General features: G+C 44.5%; 2 pseudogenes; one reads left to right on the top strand and one right to left on the bottom strand.

Annotated features, from left to right (window-relative positions):
- Window positions 1-7148: 7148 nt before the first annotated feature.
- Window positions 7149-9597, top strand: LOC119462465 (putative nuclease HARBI1; annotated as a pseudogene).
- Window positions 9598-10843: 1246 nt separating this feature from the next.
- On the bottom strand, window positions 10844-15166 carry LOC119462464 (uncharacterized; annotated as a pseudogene).
- Window positions 15167-17643: the final 2477 nt, after the last annotated feature.

The following is a 17643-nucleotide window of genomic DNA, read 5'->3' as shown; positions in this document are numbered from 1 at the left end:
AGGAAAGCGGCGGCAGCCATGGCACGGAATGGATAAAATCGTCGGTATCACAGAGTCAACAGTCGGCAACGAGTGACGCAGTCATCGGGAGAGCGAACCGATAAGTATACCGTCACTTCACTGGAAATGGTGCTACTAGGGAAGCTAGACGAGTACAATGTGAAGGATCAGAATTTTGAATCCAATTTAGAACGCTTTGAGCATCTCGTCCCAACAAACAATATCAAAGAGGAAAAGAAGCTGGCAGTATTCTTGAGTGTGATAGGACTAGGAACGTACGAGGTGCTCAAAAGTTTGGTAGTACCCGCCATTCCTGGGGACGAAACCTTTAAAGAGATGACAGTGCTCTTGAAGAAGCACTATAGCCCAAGCTGTTTGGTCATCGTCGAAGGTTGGAAATTTAACAGGCGAGCACAAGAGCAACAAGGAAGCGTCGATGACTTCATAGTGACCTTAAAGCATTTAGCAAGGAACTGCGATTTCGGTCTGTACCTGCAAGACGCACTGCAAGACTGATTAGTGGCAGGCTTAAGACGCGAAGAAACACAACTCGCCTTATTTGCTGAAGAAAGTTTGCCATTTGAAAAGGCGTGCAAGATAGCCTTGGACCGGGAGCAGGCTGCGCGAGAAACAGTGTTACTGCACGCAGAAGGCAAGGAAGAGGCGCCATAGAGTAACATACGGATTACAAGAGTGGCCACTCGAGCCTAAAAGTGGCCGAGCTACGCAGCTTCATGCCGCCCGCTAGAGGGCATTACAACACTCCCTGTCTCCAGATTTTATCTGTAGGATGTGTGTGCTAGGGTCGCGGCTAGACCGCCTAGAGCAAGACAAGGATAAGTTAGCTAAGCGGGTTGGAAAGCTAGAAAAGGAACTTAAAATCGAGCAGAAGCAGAGGAAGGAGGCAGCAGAAAAGCTAGCTAACGCAGAAAACCAGCTGAGCGCCACCATTCTGCAAAGCAATGATGAACGCATCGAGGCGAGCACTGCGAACGGAGCTGGCTCCGATGCGAGTGCAGAGACAGCCGAACCCGCCACGCCGGGAAGCAGTGGCGGAAACGTCAGTGATAGTCACGAAGGGGATACCACTGACGCGGCCGGGGAAGAAAACAAAGCCAAGGGCAAGGATAAGAAAGGAGGGGAGGGCATTGTGACTTCAGGGGCAGCTTTCGGCGGTGAGGGGAAAAGAAAGCGTCGAGTTGTCTTTGTTGGGGATTCCAACATGCGTAAAGTAGAACCGGCGATAACAGAGAGGGTAGGTGCAGGCGAACGAGTCCAGGTTAGCGCGCTTCCGGGAAAGCCGATTAGAGAGGTGATAGCGAAGGCCAAGGAACGCATGTGGGACACAATGGAGGAGAGACACCTAGTGGTGATAATGGGTGGAGTGATTGACGTACTGCACGGACAGGGAACAGGGATCACAAAGCAAATAGCCAAAGGGGTCACCGACCTGCGGAATGTTTCAAAGGAAGTACAAATCGCGGTGTGCACGGTGCCAGAGGTTGAAAGGCAGGGTTATGAAATTGAAAGGGCAGTTCTTGCAGTAAACAGGGAAATTTGGACTCTAGCTAAAGCAATGAATTTTACGGTCATTGACATCAACCGAGAAGTGCGCCGAGCAGGCCGCGAAGACGCTTTTGTGCGTGACGGGATACATTTTAGTGAAAGTGTAGCAACACCGGTCGGACGTCGATTCGCGGCACGAGCTGTAGCTTTTTTAGGCGGGCCCCAGGCAATCAGGAAGCAGGATTAAGTATTGAACATAGCGAAACAGCAGTAAAGGGCAGAATTAGGAGACCAGCAGTCAGGAAAAGACGCAGAAAGGATAAGAATAGAGAAGGCAAAATTTGCTACATTAACATGCAGGGTGGTCGCAAGCAGGAAAAATGGCTGGAAATTCAAACGCAATTGAATGATGAAGCGATTAGCGTGTACGCCTTGACCGAAACGCATCTACGAGATTTGGAGCAGCCGCCTGTTATTGACAACTTTGTATGGGAAGGGTGCAACAGAATTACCGGGTCAAGGAAAGGCGGAGGCGTAGGCGTACTAATTAGGCGAGATCTGAAGTGGCGAAGGGTAAACGAGACATGTAAAGAGCATTTATGGATTAGTGGGACATGGCAAGGTAAAAAGACGTGGCTGGGAGTAGCTTACCTATGGACAGGTAGTGATAGCAGAGAAAAAAATAAGGAATTAGTTGATTGCATTAGAAGAGATATTAATGAGTTCAGTAAATCGGGCCAGGTGATATTAGTGGGAGATATGAACGCGCACATGGACGATTTAGACGGATATACTGATTACAACGGCTCTCTAGTGCTGGATCTGTGTGATGAACAGAACCTTATAGTAGTTAACAGGGAGAATAAGTGTCATGGACAGGTAACGTGGCAATGCGGAAACAGGCAGTCATGTATCGACTACGCCTTAGTCTCAGAAATGGTGTACGAACAACTAGACCAAATGATAATAGACGAAAATGGAAAAAATAGCCTGGGAAGCGATCATAGACGTTTAGCATTAAAGTTTGGGCGAGATACCAGCGCAGAACATGAACCAATAGCCTCAGAGTTTTTAAAAATGAATGACGAGCAAATAACAGAGATCGCAAACAACATACAGAAGAAAATTGAGGCTTTTCCTACAGCAGTCTGGGAATATAAGGAACTGGTGGAGGTTATGCAGCATGAAATAAGGCGGACACGGCAAAACAATTGTTGGATTGGAAAGAGGAGACCACGTAAGTGGTGGAACAAGGAAATTAAACAAGCTATAGAAGAGCGTAAAGAGGCATCTAGGGTTCATCGAGAAGCCAAAAAGTTAGGATTACTAGAAGAAGAGGTGCTCCTTAGATGGAATACATACCGAGAAAAGAAAAGGGTTGCGAGTGAGCTCGTGCAAGAGAAAATTAAATGCGCAAGTGAACGTTGGGTGCATAACATTCACAAAAGAGACAAAGGCGCCCCAAAAAATATTCTGGAACCATATAAAAGCACTCGGAGACCCAACTATAAACTCGCAAACGGCTTTAAGGGATGAAGACGGTAACATCTATGAAGGCGATGATGCGCTGCGGTACATCACAGACGTTATCAGGCATAACTTCGGCACGAGAAAAAGCGTAGTTCAGACAACAGATCCAGCAACAACAGAGAGGCCTGAGAGATCAAAATTTAGCATAGAAAGCTTTTATTGGAAAAAGGCAGCAGAAAATGTCCCTAACGACACGGCAGCTGGACCCGATGAAATCCCAATACAGCTAATCAAAAACCTCGGTCCAAAAAGCAAGGCACTGCTGACTAATGCCATAGAGCAAGTGATTAGAACAAAGAATATTCCCGATGGATGGCGTGAAAGCAAGATGAATCTCATCTACAAAGGCAAAGGAGATAAGGATAACACGAGCTCGTACAGGCCAGTTACAGTAACGTCGGTGATATATAGAATGGCAATGCAAGCCATAAAATTAGAACTGTCGAAGTGGGTGGAGGAAAACGATGTATTGGGGGAACTACAGAATGGGTTCAGGCCAGGCAGACGCTTAGAAGACAATATGTTTGTACTAACTCAGTGCATAGAGATTTCAGTAGCTCAGAAAAGACCTTTATGGATAGCATTTCTAGATACTAAAGGAGCTTATGACAACGTAGACAGGGAATTGTTGTGGGATATTCTTCAATACGAAGGCATAGATGACGATTTCGTGGAGCTGCTAAAGGAGATATATCGAGACAACTAAGTACAAGTGGTATGGGAAGGCCGAAAAGGAAATGAAATGGTGGGAATTCACCAAGGATTGAAGCAAGGATGCCCTCTGTCACCATTGTTGTTCACGCTTTACGTCAAGGGTATAGAAAGACGACTGGAAAAACGCGAATTAGGTTTCGATTTATCCTACATGCGTAATGGACAAATGGTGCAACAGAAGGTCCCTGGACTGATGTACGCAGACGACATTGTGCTACTAGCGGACAATAACAAAGATTTACAGATACTTGCGAATATCTGTGGGAACGCAGCGACAAATCTAGGGCTTAAGTTTAGCACAGAGAAATCATGGATTATGATCTTTAATGAACACACGAGTAACTTCGTGGTGTCAATTCAACAGCAAGTAATACCCATAGTGAAGCAATATAAGTACCTCGGCGTACACATAAACGAAGGGAAGAATTACTCAAACAACCACCAAGATAATCTGAAAATAAAGGGGAAGCGGAATGCAGCAATAATGAAACACAGAGCACTATGGGGCCACAATAAGTATGAGGTTGTGCGTGGAATCTGGAAAGGAGTAATGGTGCCAGCGCTAACATTTGCAAATGCCATTATATGCTTAAAATCGGATATATTGGCGGGTTTGGAAGTTAACCAAAGATCAGTAGGCCGCTTGGCTTTGGGAGCACACGGTAATACGACAAATGAGGCAGTGCAGGGTGACATGGGTTGGGCCTCTTTTGAAGTCAGAGAAGCACAGAGCAAAGTTAGTTTTGAAGAAAGGCTCAGGAACATGGATGAAAATAAATGGGCGGCTATAGTGCACAAGTATCTCTACATGAAAAGCGTGGACACAGAATGGAGGAAGAGGTCAAGAGGAAGAGGAAGTTGGCAACCAAGTACAGGATAATCGAAACTGTAAATAGACAACCAGGGGTCATCAGAAAGAAAGTGAGAGAAATAGAGACCGTGAATTGGATGCAAAGAATGGAAATAAAAAGGACAATGGAGATTTACAAGAATGAGAAGAAAGAAATTAGAAGGGAAAATTTGTACGATAACACAAAGGGCAGTGCCTTGCTATTTGAGGCTCGAGCCGGTTGCCTAAGGACGAAAACATATCGGAACAAATATTCGGAACTAGATGAGACATGTGTATGCTGCAGTAAAGATCCAGAAACAACTCAGCACATCCTGATGGAATGCAACGGGATTCACCCAGCGAGAACCGTAGGTAACGTGCAACTCCCAGAAGCGCTTGGGTTTAAAGTGGAAGGAACCGTCAACCGGTCAGCCGTAGAGACAGCAAGAGACGATTAGAGTACTGGTGGAAAAAAAGCAGGGAAAAGATGGATACGACCTGATCTCTTAAAATCATAGGCAGCGGTACAAGGTAAATTTTTGAAAAATAAAAATAATGAGAGGTATACAAAAATGCTAGAAAAGAACATGTATAGTATACCTGATTAAATCAAGCAGGCTAGGTGACTATTTGTCGCCGCCCCGTTTCAAAGGGGATGCCAATAAATCATCATCATCATCTCCAAGAGAACGCGCGTACTACTTATCTATTGTAGTAACTTTTCTATAGTGCACTATACGTCTACTTGTCAATGTGGCTGTAGACGTAGACGTTATCAATGGGATCAGCCGGCCGTGAGCGGTGGATGATAAGACTAGTATAAAGAATAACGCATCGCTACAAAATGTCGGCCATGGTGTGATCAGGCAAGGCGTCTCTACAAAAGATGTGCGATAACGTCTGCGTGGTCTTTGCTGGGTTCGCCTGCCAGAACGTGTGTCTGCTAGGCTGCTGCTTGGTAAGAAGGCCTTTATTACGTTCTTTTTTCCCTTCATTACTTTGCAAATTGCTTATGTATTTGTCACTTCAGCCGTAAGTTAACATTTGTCGCATTGTGCTGTTCGGTGCAGACAGCTTTTTGTGTTCTTCACTTCGCGCATGATGTTCGTGGATTGCTTCACATTATGTAAGAAACAGCAATTTGGAATGCTGCGCAGCACGTTTGCGAGAAAATCGTTTCTGGGTGCGAGAAAGTGAGTCGGCATACGACGGTATACGTATTCTGAATTTAATGCACGTGTGTTGCACTTGTGTGAAAGAATGCAGTTATGCTTAGGATTGTTATTCGTGGCGTGCGCAGATTGCTTGAAGCCTTTGTTACGAGCGCAATTAGAGAGAACTTGCGAATTGAGAAGAATGTGTGTAAGCTGTGGCTACGACGTATTCTGAATAAACACTCCGGCCTCAGTGGCGCATGCATGGCACCGAAGGTTGCTTTTTTTTTAGCTGCGACAATTGCACGTGACGCTTTTCGCGAAAGGGAGATCTGAAGTGCGTAGGTGAAAATTTGTGCGAAGGCGGGAGTGAAGACATAAGCAATACTTTTTTTTTTCAGGTCATGCCGACCATAGACAACAAGTACACGGGAATTACTGCTGTGTTGCGAGGTGCAGTAGCAACGGCAGGACAGGGAGAGAGCGTGGTTGGCTGACAACTGCAATGAGCAGCCTTCATTCCTTGTTTGCTATGCAGCCCGAAACTACCACTTAAAAAGAAAGGTTAGGCTTCAAAGGACGAGCGTTGTTTTCCTCTTTAATGCTAATGCCGTCTTCTGCAGTTTTACTATTCTGTGGGGTTTTTCATAATATCGCCTGTTTATTCCTTTTGTGAAATTTATTATCACCATGTGGCAGCTGTATTGGCATGTCTCTCATTGTGCAGTGCACCCATCTTTTTGTGCTTGCGTTCATCGAACGTTGCGAAAAAAAAAGTGTGCATGTGCTTACTGAGAATGACTGAAAAATAAAGTTTCGTCCTCTTCCAACATTTGTCATGTTTACTTAAAGTGCCTGCATATACACACAGTGGCATCGTGTGCTTGCTGCTCTGGTGGTACAGCTTACACGAAGCTACTCGATGCATGCAAGCAACGCGTTAAAAAAATCAATATATAGCCATAATATAGCCTCCGGGACGAGCGCTCGCAAGGAAGCAATCTTGGAGGCCGTGTACATTTTCTAATCGCCAAAAAATAGCCTTCGAGATTAGTTTTGCTGCGGTCCCAATCTCTGAGCCTGCGTAGATTCCACACACCCGCTAGGTGCGCTGCGAACCAAAATCGGCCGCAGGGGCCTATGGAAGTGTCCTTTCTTATCCTTGTATGTTATGGCGTTTTTCACTGGTCGATTCGGAGCAGGATTTCTTGCTCCGCGGCAACGAATCCGAATTTCACTGGTCGATCAGGAGCGGGTTCGCGCTTTCCACTGGTCGTTTCGGATCAACTCGCTCCGCGCCGGATCGCTCTCACTTGCTCCGCCACCGAGGCGCGGATTCGGGCGGAAATAGCACGCGTCACTTCCAGTCTTCAAGTGAAATCAGTACGCACAACATTGTGCTGCTTCGCAAAATGGCTGCGTTCGCTGCTGCTGTAGAGCTCGCGTTTAGCGATCAGAGCAGTTCAAGCAATAGCTCTTCTAGCTCGGACGGCAGCGATTATGAGGTTACTCAAGCGCTGTACGAAGCCTTCTATCGGGAGGCTTTCTCTGAACCGCCGCGCAAATGTCCGAGGATTGTCGGATTCGTTCAGGACGTTGTGCGGCAGTACTCAGAAGAGGAGGTAAGCATAGCCCCACTATACTGCAGATATCTCGTTATTCCGTCTGCTAAATATTTACTTGTTTGCAGTTCCGCAGGAACTTCAGAGTTTCGAGAGCTGTCGCGGACAGCCTGATCAGTAGGTTCGAGAACTCTGATTTCTATCCTCGCAGTGATCGTGGCGGGTCCCCTTCTAAAACCGCTGAAGAGCACGTTCTGGTCTTCATCTGGTGAGTCAACAAGTTGTTTTGAGTCTTGTGCGCCTGTTTACTTAACCTTAGGTCATGCTTTCTTGAAGTAGTGAAATATAATGCAATTCTGTGGTGTTCGTTCTGTCACGGCCGCTCGATCAAAACGCACAAGGTGTGCGTTTAGATCGAGCGCTCATATTTTTGCATTCCAAAGTCATTCAAAACCGAGATGTTTATTCCGTGAAACGTACATTGACTCCTTTACGCAGAAATTGTTTCTATCTCTTTATATTGAATTTGAAGATTGCCGACACTGCATAAATGTCCAGCATGAGATCAGATCCCCTGGTTCACATGCAACACACCTGAACCGCATTCGTAAATGGCGAAGAAAACGATTGACGCAAGGGCCACTTTTATACATACTGTAGCTTTTACAAGCTAGGCACTATTTTATCTTGCACAATTCGGTTGCAGATGTGAAAGGATAAAATTTTAACATTTGTGGACACACCTGTGTCATAGGGATAGCATCATAGGCATAGAAGCAGCATGTAATAGTCCAGGCTTCCACCCCTATTTCCGTCCGAGAAGCAATAAGGAGTCAGCAGTACGTTGCATACCTGGCTAATATTCCGATTCTTCCTACTTTTTTGGTACAAAGCTTGCAAGCTCCATATCGTGTATAGCGCCTGAACAGATTAAAGGGCGTACCATTATTTGAGCGGTTAGCATTTTATTGCAGGTATTCCATCTACCTCGTTGCTTATACGGATTGTTCATAAAATATGCATACTTTTTCAGGTTTGCTGCAAACAAGGCGTGCTTAAGGGACGTAGCCAGTCGATTCGGCATTGGAGAAGCTACTGCATTTAGGATTGTTGAGCACTTGCTTGAGTACTTGGTGAAAATTGCCAAGCAAATTATAACGTTTCCAGCAGACCTGGATCAGCTGTCAGAAGACTTTGAGCAGGTAAGAATTTTATTGATGTTTCACTGTTTTATTGATGCCATGCACTCTATTTAGCAACAATAGTCTGCAATATGATGCTATTCCCCAGATTAAACTTGATCCCCATTTAAGCCAAAAAGCTACTCATTCAATTTAGTTAAGCTGCTTAAATTTTTAATTTCTGTCACAGGTGTTGTTTAATTTGTGGCGACGAGCGACCACGTAGACCGGTAAAGTCTTGGACTCTCGCGGGAGAAGAAAAACTGACACTTGATCTCTTAGCGTAGCATTTTTAAACCTCTCTCGGAACGCTAGCCTGGGCCAATGCATGCTAGCCGCTTGTGCCTTGTGTAGACGCGAGCGTCTACGTAATACTCATGGGACGCCTGTGTTGCTACCACTACAAATTTCTCTTAATATTGCAGGTGTCGGGAGTGCCCAATACAATTGGAATGTATTGATGGATCATATATAAGAGTCCGGTGCCCTGCTAAAAAGGCGCGCTCTACATATGTCAACAGACACAGCTATCCACCGTTGACTCTTCAAGCTGTTTGCGACTACCAGAAGAAGTTTCTGGACGTCACAGTTGGCAGTCCTAGCAAAATCCATGACTCTAGAATTTTCAGGAAGTCTAGGCTGGCAGAGCGGTTGCCTGGCATTTGTTGCTTTGGAAAGTTTCATGTTCTTGGAGATGCTACTTATCCACTTCGGGATTACCTCATCACACCATTTCGGGACTATGGCCATCTGAATTCAAGTCAACGTGCCTTTATATAAAATTTTCTGCCACCAGAGTTAAAATTGAGAATGCTTTTGGTGACCTCAAGGGCAGGTTCCGCCAGCTGCTGCACCTGGACTTCTTTTTCGTGGACAAAATGAATAAGTTCATAATTTCTTGTTGTGTATTGCACAACCTGTGCATTAGTTCTGGGGATGTAGATGTGCCACCATATAGTGACGATGTAAGCACAGCATGGAACTGGCAAGCACCACCAGATGATGACAGCCACAGCTGCGGCCCCCTGACGTCGAGTGAAGCCGCACTGCGTCGACAAGGGGAGGAAAAGCGGGGGCGCTTGATTCAAGCAATGCTAGAGAGGAACCTACCCACCTAGCAAAAAGTGACCAAGATGTGCCAAAGACTGTATGAGTTACCATACACACCAGGAACAGTTATAGAATGCAATACTTTATTGTAGCAGTTATAAGACCCAACCATGGCCGAGCAAGCGATGCGACCGATCGCTTCTTTTAACCAATCAGTCGCATGATCGACAGGTCAATGAGACAAGTTGAAAGGCACACCACAAATGCTTTGCATTAACCTTTAAAAGGTTAATTAACATAAGTTGTGCATTTACGAGATAAACTATTTGGAGATCCAACAAATTTGCTAATGGGGCCCCCCAATTGTTATTCAGAAAGAATTTATGGCGGCTGCTCTTTATGAAGCGTAATTACATATAAGTACCTAAATAAGTAAAAAAGTTACATTAACAAATATTTTACACACAAGATAATAATTGTGCAACAGTTTTCTTTTACATCGTCCGTACAATGCTCAGAGGGGAAAAAAGTGGGGTTGTGTACATGCATGTGCAATGTTATGCATTTTCAAACTGCAGGGATGGAAGTGTTGCTCCAAAAGATAAATGCTGCTCCAAACTCATTTTTGTTAGTAACTGCTCTGAAACGGTGCTGGGAAATTTGATCTCATACTGATTACCAACTGCTACTGTGGCAACTGTGATATGTGACTGATTACTTTTAATTGTGATGCTCAGCTTTATCGGCTTTGATATCGTTTCTGCCACAAGAACAGGTATTTGAAATATATAGCTCATTTAGCTGTATTTTTGAACTTGACTTGCAGAGTATTTTTGTGAAATGTAAAAGTGACCGAGATGAATTAGATCTCATACCGATTATTAACTGCTGCTTTGGCAACGGTTATATGTGATTGTGGTTACTTCTATAATGTGTTGCATAGCTTTACTGGTTTGATGTCATTTCTGCCACAAGTACTGGTATTTTTATAATATAGCTCATTTTACTGTGCGTTCGAGACCAATCCATCTTCTGAATTGTTTGTTTCTTGCAACTTGCATTGATTAGTGTGTGTGCAATATGTTTCATATTAAATACTAATATTTATAAGATGCTTCAGTGATGCTTTTAGCTCCAGGAGTCGTATGGAATATCTTGCCATCTGCTCCAAGTACACCAATAAATGCTCGTAACTAGCATTTTTTCTGCTCCAGAAAGTAAAATGTCGCTTCCATCACTGAAAGTGTGATTGCTGTATTGTTAGTGTAATGTCAAGGAGCATCATATTTGCAATAAACATGTTTTTATTACATTTTAATCATTTTGGTCGAGGCCAAAAGCTTCACGCAGAAGGCTCATCTTTTCTGCATGCATCTGCTCCCGCCGCTGCATCTTCTCAAGTCTCCTTTCTTCTTTTTTGTTGTCTCTCTCTGCTTTCCGCTTTGCCCTGCGCTCTTCTATCTCTTCAACCTTCTCCAAGAACGCAGTCATTTGGAGCATCCGGGCTGTACTTGGCCGATTTTTTCTTCCGTCATCTCCGGGCTGCTGCTCCTGCTCAAGGGAACCAGCGGCAGTCTCTGTGGTACTACTAGCCGAACTTGCAGGGCTAGATGTGCCAAGGTAGATGGACTGTGATGCTGGTGACTGTGGATGTGTCTTTCTCGACACCACACCGCTTGCGTCCCTCACCACCTCTGGTTCCAGGCTGTCGTCGAGCCACCTAATCTTATCCAGCCGATATATTATTTTCAACTGATGCTATATTTTTTCTCTTTAGCACTGTTTTATATCTTGTGCAACACTGCTCTCCGCTCTTGATCGTGCCAATTCTTTGTCTCAGCTCTGCTGCAATTTTTTCAAACATTGCCTTTTTATTTTTGAATTTTTTTTAGAGGGCCCACTTGAGGGAAGTAAGTTCCATACAAATCAAGCAGGAGCTTTGTTTCTCCACTTGTCCATTCGCACCCTGGAGCTGGAATGTTCAACAACAAAATATATTTTTAATATTTATCACCATTTCGCTTAATGTACCCAGCACTAACATTGTAAAGGAAAAGTACATAATTGTTTCAAACTTCAAAAATGAAGTTTGAGCTGGGGACATGGCAAAAAGACTGTTTTTTATTTATGGGAATAAATTGATGAAATTTGGCATGCATGTGTGATTTCTTAGCTGATATCATAACTGAAATCAGTTTTGTGCTATCAATTATAGTTACATTATAGAGTTAGAACCCTTGACAGCCTCTAATGGTCATCCTAATATTAATTACACATAAGTTCGCCAAGATTTTCTCATCAGCATGTTTGCAAAGGTCCATTCTGTGCAATGAAGCTATTGGTTTATTTTTAAAATGCCATAATGAGCAGGAAATAGTTTTTTTGAACTTTCCTACGCATATTGTCTAACTAATTGCCTTTGCAAAAAAATTTATAAGGTGCAGACGAAATGGACAGCTTTAGTTGCACTCAATGATTAAGAATCTAAGTGCAAAAGATAGAATGATTTTATCTTCATTCGTCGTGAAATGGCACTGGGATGACTGAAAGCAACTGCACAAAAAAAGAAAGCTGGTGAAACAGCTCCAAATCCGATTTTTTGGCAATTTTTGATGACAGCACCCTAGGAAAGTGCTGTTTTCTCGATTTCTATGGTGTATTTTGTTATAATTCACCACGAGGTAAAGGAAGTTTCGAGGATCTGGGAAAAAAGTAAATCGGATAATCGAAAATTTTGATCATGCACGTCCCCCTTAAGGATAAATAGCTGCACATGCAGTTGGTGTATGCTTGTACGGACGTACCAGCACCCATGTAACTATAACACAAGATAAAAGCAGTAATAATCTATTAGTTGAACTTGCAAAAAATTTGGAATCCTCTTTAGAGAATGTCGCTTTAACAGGAGCAAACTGAATAACTCAATACCAATTGCAACTTTCAACTGCACAGCTTATTGGGAAATTTCTATATGTTTGTCTTAAACCAGATCAGCTAGGTACCGTTCTTTGCTGCCATTTATTTGCACTAAGCATTTCACTTTTAGAGAATGTTCAGTACCGATACCTCAGACTGGTTTTGTGGGGAGCAAAATTGTGCTTTCGAGAAAAAAAGGTTAGCCTTTTGTTAATGGGGCAGCCTATTCTGAGCAGCAGACTGCTTATTCTGAGCCTGGAACGAGTTTTGTTGTATACACACTGACTTTAGAGCTGTGTACAATGAATGAGAATGGTGGGTATCCCCCTCCAGCACTTCAGCGATGAAACAAACAATTACACACAGTTCATATCACATTGTTTGTACCTCGTAAAAGTTTTTTTACAAGCTGAGGAGCTTGTTTCAGTGTAAATTTGGAAATGTCACATAAAAACAAAGGGTCTCTTCAGGGAGGCAACCATAACCCCTGCCCCCCTCCTCATTTCCATTAGAACCAATGGTGAATGTATTGTAAGCGTACTTACCACGCGCAGCAGCCTTTCTTATCTGGCCAGCCCCACTTGTGGATGCACCATTGGATGCAGCTGAACCTGTGTTTGATAGTTCAAAAGCACTAATGTAAATAAACCATTAAGGTAGACCTGACAGTGCACATACATTCTTCAGGCATTATCTTTACTTGTTGCTTATTGAGACATATGGCATCCTATAATTTTGTCCATCATTCTTTTAACTGAGCATTCGTTCTTTACAAAACGAATAGTGCAAGTGCTAGGACAACGGAAAAAGAAGCGTTTTTAGTGTCCTGACAAAGGCCTCTGCCCCTAATGTATTAGGCAGCAGACATTTTGAATAAATTGTTCATATATGAGTTAACGCATTGACGAACATGCTTATTACGGTATACATAGTAATATGTCGGCCAAACAAATTATTATTTGTACAATACACAGTTCCTTCCTAATATGGTCACAAACTGATACGTCATAGTGAAACATCTTTCCAACACAAAAAATACACAAGCACATATTGTACTAAAGACTAAACATTTCTTACACATTTCAAAGTATACAAAGAAAGCCAACATAACTATGACATTGGTTATTGTCATTCACATTCACGCATTTAATAATATTGTGCTTCAAATTTAGGCGTGATATATCATGGATGGTCAACAGTGAAGTTTTTTCCGTGATTATTTTGCCAAAAGGCACGGCCTAAGTTTCTCGCTCCCAAATGTCATCGTTAATGTGACGGGGCTTGGTTAGGATTGTGTCGCTTCACAAAGATAGCTTATCAAGCACCATGTTATATGGATGTGACATTCACTAATACATTTATCAGCATGGTGTGAGAAGTGGATAGTGTCGTCTGAGTCTATTATATAGTATGATAAGCTACTGATGATTTTTGTATCATTTATATGAATGTTAAAAAAGTATTGTCTCCATGGGCTTCTTTGGGAGGTGCCTGCTCCTAAATTGACAACTCTTGAGTTTGTCCTAAAATTCTGACACATTGTTTTCTATGCTTCAAATATTACTTGAGAAGGTCACGGGGAACCATTAAAATCGCAATGTTCTTGTTTGGTGAACATGATTGAGCCTGTGAAAAGCCTCGGAAAATAAACACACCTAAGGTTAGTATTTTCCCTCAAAGCCATAGAAAAATAAATAACGCTTGTAGAGCCGTGGTGAACGGGACGGACAGGTGAGAGAACCGAGCACGCGCGCCGATTGCGGTGAGGGTTTTATAGAGAGATCAGTACGATGCGCGAAGTTTCCGCGAAAGTAAAGCTAAAGATAAGGGAGCTCGCGCACTAATATATCGGCATCGCGGGTTGGATTATGTGTCCGTGCGCCTGGTTAGTGGCGCTCGCGAAGTTTTTTATGGCTGTGGTATGCGCAGTCGCCGTGCCGGTGCAGACCGTAAACGCCGCTGAAAGCGATTTTATACAGACTATATTGTTGAGCGCAGAGCAACTTGCCATTTACTCATGATCCATTTTCTTCATTGGTCGAAGCGTCGGCGTCACAGTTGGCAGCACCTTCAAATACAGAAAGCAGAAAACAAGAATAACAACTTGCGGTCAGAATTGAAAACAAAGAGGGCTGTTTTGTAAGCGTAAGCCACTTGGGATCGCACGAAGCGTGCAATGCTTTTTATAGAGGTGGTAAACTCGACCTAATCGCCGAGCATTGGGAAATACACGACAGTGCGCGTGCGTAGGTATATAAAACTAGGGATTTTATGCCGGCGGAAACGTGACACCTATAACCCATTTTTGTGTTTAAAGACAGATTTTCGGAAAGGCTTCTAGGGGGAAAATCGCCCGGAGCGACAGAAGTTGCAATAGCCTATAAATGTATACAACTCTCCAGCACGAGTTTTTCTGCATAATTAAAAAGTTTGATGATTGAATTGTGCTGCTAAGTACAACAAGAAAGCTGCATACATGAGCTCGACGCTTGAGGCACGTTCGTTATATCTGAACACGTGCTTAATAACAACACGTGCTTAAGCATACTATGCGACAAAAAAATATTCCTTGGCTAACTTGACTGTCTAAATTGACACGCGGAATTTGATGTTATGAACCATGTCAAGTAAGTGCCACTTACTGTTGGACTCATTTCCACCTTCCCTGAGGAGATCCAGCAACAGCCGGCGCACAGAAGGCGTAACTTCCACGTTGTTCATGCTCGATGTTTGGGGGTGCGACACCGAAATGACGGGCTCCCCGACTGCCACAGTCAAAACACGCGCGGCGGACGGCGACTTTGGTTGCCGTGGAAACGTAGAGCGGAAGTCGAGCATAGTTTCCGGAACCGGTTTGTGCGACGTGTACGCGAACTTCCTGTATGATCCCCCGCGGAGCGTTTTTGCTTTCCACTTGCAGATTCGGATTCGTGAAATCCGAGCGCTCGCTGATTTCGGCGGCTGCTCCAGATCGACCAGTGAAAAACGCCATTACTCTATGAAGGCGCTGCGTGCCATGCCGATAAGAGGACAGGGAACTGAAAAGAAATGGAAGCTTCGGAAGTCCTTTTTTCTGGGGTTTTACGTGCCAAAACCAGTTCTGATTATGAGGCACGCCGTAGTGGAGGGCTCCGGATCAATTTTGACCACCTAGGGTTCTTTAACGTGCACTACAACGCAAGAACACGGGCGTTTTTGCATTTCGCCTCCACCGAAATGCGGCCGCCGCGGCCGGGATTCGATCCCGCGATCTCGTGCTCAGCAGCGCAACGCCTTAGCTGACTGAGCCACCCCGGCTTTTTTTTATTTATTGAACTGAGCCACCCCGGCGGGTAGCTTTGGAAGTTCAAGAACGTCAAGAGAGTCTGCGAAAGATGTGGCAAGGCGCATGCCGCTAGTGCTTGCTGGTATGAGAATGTCCAGTGTCACAACTGTTCACAAATCAGCCATTTACTGAAGATGTGTCCCAGTAAGCGCAGAGAAATAAAGGCTGCGAACGTGGTGGACTGCTCTGATAGTGACTCTGAATTAGACGTGTATCATGTTATTAATACAGTTCGTTCTGGATACGAAGTGCAAGTAAACGTAGAAGGGCAAGAAATCTGCATGCAGATTGATACGGGAGCTGCTGTAACCCTAATTCCTGAGAGTGTTAGGTTGAACGCATTTCCACGTGTCAAGTGCGAGCCATCGCGAGTCACCGTAAGAACATACACTGGGGAAACCGTTCCAGTGAAGAGGCAATGCAACGTTCTCGTTACGACCGGAAACCAGTCTTTGCGACTACCAGTTATCATTGTAAACGATCACGGCAAACGGCTACCACTGCTGACGGGGCGAAATTGGCTCCAGAGGCTAGGGCTTGACTGGAAAAGTGTGTTGTCTGTGAATGTAATACCCGTGCCACACCTGCAAAGTAAAGTGCACTTTGAGCGAGTGCACTTCAGCGTGCTGAGTGTCACTTTGGCGGTGCGTTGCTACACGAGAAAGAAAAGTGTTCTTTCAAATTGATGGCCATGGCAACCGGGAGTCAGACGGGAAGCACATATTTATTAATTTAAAAATGTGTGCACGAAAACAGTTTATTATTGTTAGAAACAACATTTACAATCCACTTTTATAAGCGCCGGCAGCGACGGAAACTTGACCATCAACAGTCAAAACGACTCGATCCGCCAAACAACTGCGCAGTCATTACCCGGCGTGGTCGCGAACAGCCCGAGAGCGAGAGTAGTTTTGTGCTGTTCTTATAGTTTTCTTACGGTGTGGCGCATTTTATTATCTTGTAATTTTAGCAATTTAAAACAATATTATTAAAAATTACTCCTGACTCTTCTTTCAATATCACTTCATGTATCTTCCAGTATCTTCTAAGCATTGCTAACGAGGCTACACACTTCGCCGCCGCGAAGTGAGTTTGCCGAACACACTCGCCGGCGAGTGCGCTCTGCAGTGAGTGTCACTAAGCGTTACCGCGTGGCAGCCCGCGAATGACACTAGCCGCGAAGTGCACTCGCTCAAAGTGAACTTTGCCCGTGTGACCGGGTAGCAACACTACATTTGCTAGTAGGTACAGCGTTTGACCGCTGGCTGCGCCACTCGCACGTACCGCGTTTCTAGGTGGTTCCGTTCACCGAGGGCGCTCGAACGCAATGATATGGTTTGCACGAATGCAACGCATAGAAGCGTGGTTGTATGGCTGAGTGGTTACGGCGCTCGCTTCGGGAACTTGCCTACGCGGGTTCGAAACCCGCTCTGGCTAGCTTTTTTTTTTTTTAATATCACGCTTTTCCCTTTTTTTTCTCTCACTGTTTGCCAGCGCGGTTGCTTGAACCCCGGCGGCAGCCGTGGTGCGGGGCACCGACGCGAAGGGGCGGTCGTTGGGGTGTTGCGGAGCGCAGCGTAGCAACACCCCAAATAAAAAAATACTGCTCCAGTCAGGTAGACTGCTCCCTCCCTGATAGTGAGATTATATTTGGATCATCAAAACAGTGATGCGTTTATAATACCACCGATCCCAACAGCAGGCTAGTCACCACCAGCCCAGCGTTTTCTCCGTCAACGCCTCCTCCGTTCCAACGGCGGCGGCTACAAACATGGTACGCGCGAGCGGCGCAGCGTGGCGCCAGCGGTCAAACGCTGTACCTACTAGCAATTGTAAATACGCGGCCGGGTATAAGCGACGCTATCAAAGTGGA

The sequence above is a fragment of the Dermacentor silvarum genome, chromosome 8, assembly GCF_013339745.2.
Source record: "Dermacentor silvarum isolate Dsil-2018 chromosome 8, BIME_Dsil_1.4, whole genome shotgun sequence".
Taxonomy (NCBI): domain Eukaryota; kingdom Metazoa; phylum Arthropoda; class Arachnida; order Ixodida; family Ixodidae; genus Dermacentor; species Dermacentor silvarum.
The sequence above is the reverse complement of the archived record's forward strand: the minus strand, read 5'-3'. Positions and strand labels throughout refer to the sequence as shown.